General features: G+C 46.0%; 1 protein-coding gene and 1 non-coding gene across 5 annotated transcripts in view; both read left to right on the forward strand.

The window, feature by feature from the left end:
• Positions 1–6,000, forward strand: part of LOC138370331 (leucine-rich repeat serine/threonine-protein kinase 1-like) — a 304,947-nt gene that overhangs the window by 114,941 nt on the left and 184,006 nt on the right. The window lies entirely within an intron of this gene.
• Positions 2,633–2,751, forward strand: LOC123758973 (5S ribosomal RNA). Its single transcript, XR_006772961.1, has one exon. It is a non-coding gene; the product is annotated as a 5S ribosomal RNA (ribosomal RNA).

The raw sequence follows: 6,000 nt of genomic DNA on the forward strand, positions 1-6,000 counted from the left end.
CCACTCTCTCATTTGTGATTACCTGCCTCTACTCCGCCTGGCTTGTACGTGCGGGGGGTTCCACCTGCCAGTCTTCAGTCAACTGGCGGTCAAGTATGTGCTTGCGTCTAGGAGTGTGTGCTGGCCACACCTCCCTCACTGTTCACTTCTTCATTCTCATTCTCTTCCTCCCCTTCTTCCCTATCTCTCTCCCTTCCTCTCTCAACCACATTAATTTCCTTCCTTTCCGTCTACCCTCTCATACACGCACGCAAGTGCACTCACTCACTCACTCACTCACTCACTCACTCACTCACTCACTCACTCACTCACTCACTCACTCACTCACTCACTCACTCATTCACATCCACAACCTCACCCAAAGCCCCAGACCCCACTATCACCGCACACCAAGATATAATATTTACAGCCCATAAATATACGATGAAAGCGGCGTAATATACTGTGGTATGCTAAGGAGGCGAGATAACCACTAGACGGTCCCAGCCACCATAGGCGACGCGAGGCAGTGTCTGGACTCTGTCCGAAGACGATGAATCACAATGTGGGGTTCAATAAGGTTCAGTAAGGTCCAATAAGTTTAATATTGGTTGATGGTGTTCAATAAGAACCCCATCAACCAATATGCTGAAGAGATGACCACCAAACCACTCGTCAAAAGATGGAGAAACGACGATGCTTTCGGTCCGTCCTGGACCAGTCGCCCTGAGGCACACGACTTGAGATAATGGTCCACTGGACGGACCGAAACGTCGTCGTCGCCTTCGTCTCATGATGTGTAGTTTGGTCCACCTGGCGCCTTAATGACCTAGTCTAGGCTAAATGTAATCATCAGTGTTTTAACTCAAGTTATGCGTGTTCTAATTATCCATTACATATGTAATGATAATATTAGACTTGTATATGTAATGGATAAGATTTACTGACTATTTAAAATAGATGTTAAGGTGGGAGAAATTTTCAGAGAACATTAATCAATGTGTCGTATTGGTTGTGATATTTGAAGGTCTGTCTGACTGTCTATCACTGATAGTCACTGTCTGTCACTATCTGTCTCTGTCATTGTCTGTCAGTATAATCCGTCCTCTCAGCCAATACTTTGTGGTACGTTATGGTAACCAACGTACCAAATACAACGAGCCTCCATGCCCCCGATAATGTTTACAAGCTTCTAAAAGTGCCTCCATGCCCCCGATAATGTTTACAAGCTTCTAAAAGTGCCTCCATGCCCCCGATAATGTTTACAAGCTTCTAAAAGTGCCTCCATGCCCCCGATAATGTTTACAAGCTTCTAAAAGTGCCTCCATGCCCCCGATAATGTTTACACGCTTCTAAAAGTGCCTCCATGCCCCCGATAATGTTTACACGCTTCTAAAAGTGCCTCCAAGCACCCGATAATGTTTACACGCTTCTAAAAGTGCCTCCATGCACCCGATAATGTTTACACGCTTCTAAAAGTGCCTCCCTACACCCGATAATATCTACGTGCATCAGAAAGTTTTCTCTTGGCCAGAGTCAGCGATAGTGATGGTGATAGCGGAGGCTGCATAGGAATGTGCAAGACTATGGCGGTTGGAGCCAGATAAGACCCAGCCGGCGTCCACATAAGAGGTGACTGAGGACATACTAAAGACGGGGGAAGTGGTGGAGGGGGGAAAGAGGGGTCTTACTGCCCCTCTGTTAATGGGCAGCGGCACTCGTTCAGACATGATATTTTCATGTCCCCATTGAGAAAAGGCAATTGGTCGCCAGTTGTCTAGTTATTTTAAGACTGTTGAGTGCAGTCTGCGGCATAGCATGGGAAGGTTCCAATGTGTATTGAGCTAAAATATCTGCTAAACGGACTTTAATGATAATAAATCAGAACATTATTTAATTACAAATAAATAGATTGTCTTGAATCGCAGTGTCGCCATTAAGTTTGCGTCATTTTGGCGCCTTAGAAATAAATTTAATGTATATTCCATGACCCATTTAATTATCTTATTTACTCAACGAGTGTTATGTCACACTTGGGGCAGAGTCGTAGCATTGTAAAGGTCTTTGAAGCGCCTCCCTCCAGCAGCAGGTAACTTTGCTGTATCAGACAAGCTTCATATGACTCGGTCAATATTTGGATGGCCAGGTCTGTGTGTGTGTGCGTGTGTGTGTGTGTGTGTGTGTGTGTGTGTGTGTGTGTGTGTGTGTGTGTGTGTGTGTGTGTGTGTGTGTGTGTGAGTGTGTGTGTGTGTGTGTGTGTGTGTATGTACCTTGTGGGGCTGGGGCCAGATTCACAAAAGCACTTACGCAAGCACTTACGAATGTGTACATATTTCCTCACACTTTGACGGCTTTGGTTACATTTATTAAACAGTTTACAAGCATGAAAACTTCCCATTCAACTGTTGTTATTGTTATAAACAGCCTCCTGGTGCTTCGGAGCTCATTAACTGTTTAATTGGAAACAAAGCCGCCAAAGATTGAGAAAAGATGTACAGGTTCGTAAGTGCTTTCGTGAATCTGGTCCCAGGTGTACCTCGTGGGGAGGTGTACCTTGTGGGGGAGGTGTACCTCGCGAGTTTACACTAGTAGTTCCTTGTACTGTGGGTGAGTGTAATTATTATATAAAATAGGTTTGCCATGCCATACCAATGCCAACGGCCATACCACGTTGAGAACACCGCTTCTCGTCCGATCAGCGATGTTAAGCAACGTTGGGTTTGGTTAGTACTTGGATGGGTGACCGCCTGGGAACACCAAATGCTGTTGGCAATAATGTTTTACAGTCTCCGTGGTGTAGTGGTAAGACACTCGCCTGGCGTTCCGCGAGCGCTATGTCATGGGTTCGTATCCTGGCCGGGGAGGATTTACTTGGCGCAATTCCTTAACTGTAGCCTCTGTTTAACTCAACAGTAAAATGTGTACTTGGATGAAAAAACGATTCTTCGCGGCAGGGAATCGTATTCCAGGGACCTGCCCGGAACGCTACGCGTACTAGTGGCTGTATAAGAATGTAACAACTCTTGTATATATCTCAAAAAAAAAAAAAAAAAAGTTCAAAAATAGCGATGACTAATTGGGCTAGCTTGTGTGTGCTCATTTATTTGTCTGCAGAATCGAACTGTTAGCTCTTGGCCTCCGCCTTTCTAGCCACTGGATGTCCATGCCCTCTCGTATTATTGTTAGTCATTTTGAATATCGATTTTGTTTTTCCGTTTTGTCAGTTCCCCCTTAGTCTTTTATAAGTATCATGTATCCTCTCTTGTTCTGTAGTATCAGGTCTGGTTCTTTCAGTCTTTCTTCATATCCCATCCCTCACAATTCTGGAAGCCTCGTTGCAAATCTATGGAGACTTTTCTAGTTTTCTTTCGCATTTTTTTAAGACATGATTGGGCAGCATGCTCACGTAGATGATGTATAGTGATCTCAGGGCTTCCTTAATTAAGTTGCTGAATGATATTCAGACTTTTGCCAGTGTAAAGTATGCTGCTGATGTTATCCTAGCTATATGTTCCCCTGGCATTAGGTTTTTGTTCACTCCCAGATCTCTTAATCCAACCACTTGGGCTAGACGGTAGAGTGACGATCTCCCTTCATGCAGGTCAGCGTTCAATCCCCGACCGTCCATGTGGTTGGACCCCATTCCTTCCCCCCCCCCCCCCACTCCTCCTTACCCATGATAATTCCCTTCCCAGGTCTTTTCCTCTAGTCGTTACAGGAAGGTTGTTTGCCTCTCATTGTGTACCATCATTCTGGTCTCCAGGGACCTGTTGCTGTTTCTAGTGTTGTGCCTACAGAAAGCAAGATTTAGTTCTTGGGCTCCGCTTCCTAGCTGTTGGGTGCTTGGTGCGTGTTTTTAAAATTGTGAAAGTTGTGAACAAAGTAGGCTTCCACAACTTCTTTACAACTTTGACTCATTCGTTATTATAATTTCCAACTTGTTCTTGTTCTATATTCCCAAATATGAAATATATTGTACCGAACCGACATGTTTATTATTCATTAACTTGTGTAATAGGATGACATCTATTGTTTATCTCTTTTTAAAGCCGTTATATTGAGTTGCCTTAACTGTTCTCTATCGGTTAATGTGGCTACATATCTTCTGGCAGCGGCCTTGGAGCTAATGTCTGGATGTTCTCGAACTTGTACTTGAGCTTGCCGAGGTGTGTAGGTTATGCCGGCGCTGCGTACTCTTGGCCCGGCCAGGAATAGACTGGGTAAAGTTCTCTGAATGATTCCCTGTTCAAGACCTTAAAGACGGCCGTATGGTGGGTGTGTGTCTCTTTCGCTCTCTCTCGCTCTCTCTCTCTCTCTCGTTCGTACGCTGTGTTCTACTTCTGGCGTGTGTGCTTGCGTCGTGTTAATCTTGCTGTGCTTCCGGAAATTGAACTTAGCTCTCGAGCCCAGCCTCTCTACTTTCGGTCGACTAATATACAGATTCCATTACCCTTTATGTTCTTTTATGCTGCTATTTTTTCCCCCGGAAAAAGCAGAACTCCCCGGAGAATAATATGGAGAAAACCAAGAGTTCAGAATTGTTCTTGGCTCAAGTCTGAAGGCAGCAGCACTTGTCTTGGGCAACTTAGTCTCTGGAGTTGGTGTTTTGCTGTTAATGTTTGCTTTAAGATATTACTTTTTCATCGTCCCACCATGTTTTTAATTAGGTATCTTGTGCTTTAGTGCCCATCTTCATTACTTTACAAAAATGAACTCTTGTAACCAGTTGTTAGAGATTTATTCATGCATGAGAATTATTCACGGGCTCACCATAGCCCGTGCTACTGGGAACGTTTTGTTCCAGTTGGCGAATCTACAACAACAACAACATATTCATGCCGTTTATTCGAGCTTCTTGGTCTTCCACCATGTTTATCCTCGTCTTCACTGTGGCGTCTTACCTCGTGCACATAAATCGGGAATAAGAGACAAAGGAAATTGTAAATCGGGAATAAGAGTCCCAGTAAACATATATATTGCCGGGACGAAAGTGAACGTGTTAAAACAAATACAAATTAGACAAATTCCTGCAAGAAGTACCGGACCAACTGGGCTGTAGTGGATGTATGTGCATGCGGACCACTCCAAGCAACAGCCTTCTGGAATAAGTAGTTAGTCAAGCCTGATCCCAGGCCTGGCTTGGGGGAGTGGAAGAACCCTCTCCCCCCCCCCCCCCTCCCATAAACCTCTCTAGGTAGAAATTATTCCAACTATAATGATGTCAGTTGGACCCCGCTTGTCACCCACACCAAACGTCTTCACCACTCGGGATCTGGGGGAGGGGGGATTCTGGGGGGTTCGGGAGCACCACCATCTCCGCCTCCTTCTGCAGCTTGTGGAGAAGTACTCTGTGGAGTACTGTGTCTGTGGCCTCCCTCGGTGGAGTACTGTGTCTGTGGCCTCCCTCGGTGGAGTACTGTGTCTGTGGCCTCCCTCGGTGGAGTACTGTGTCTGTGGCCTCCCTCGGTGGAGTACTGTGTCTGTGGCCTCCCTCGGTGGAGTACTGTGTCTGTGGCCTCCCTCGGTGGAGTACTGTGTCTGTGGCCTCCCTCGGTGGAGTACTGTGTCTGTGGCCTCCCTCGGTGGAGTACTGTGTCTGTGGCCTCCCTCGGTGGAGTACTGTGTCTGTGGCCTCCCTCGGTGGAGTACTGTGTCTGTGGCCTCCCTCGGTGGAGTACTGTGTCTGTGGCCTCCCTCGGTGGAGTACTGTGTCTGTGGCCTCCCTCGGTGGAGTACTGTGTCTGTGGCCTCCCTCGGTGTGCACATTCCTGTGTGTTCTATCCTTGGATTTGTTTCCCTCTTGTAGTTTAATTCAGTTTTATGAGCCTTGCGACGTTTTATTTCCCTTTTTATACCTGCCTGAAGATGTGTGTCTGTGTCTGTGTACTCACCTAGTTGTGTTTGCGGGGGTTGAGCTCTGGCTCTTTGGTCCCGCCTCTCAACTGTCAATCAACTGGTGTATAGATTCCTGAGCCTACTGGGCTCTATCATATCTATATTTGAAACTGTATATGGAGTCAG

Source organism: Procambarus clarkii, chromosome 31 (assembly GCF_040958095.1).
Source record: "Procambarus clarkii isolate CNS0578487 chromosome 31, FALCON_Pclarkii_2.0, whole genome shotgun sequence".
NCBI lineage: Eukaryota > Metazoa > Arthropoda > Malacostraca > Decapoda > Cambaridae > Procambarus > Procambarus clarkii.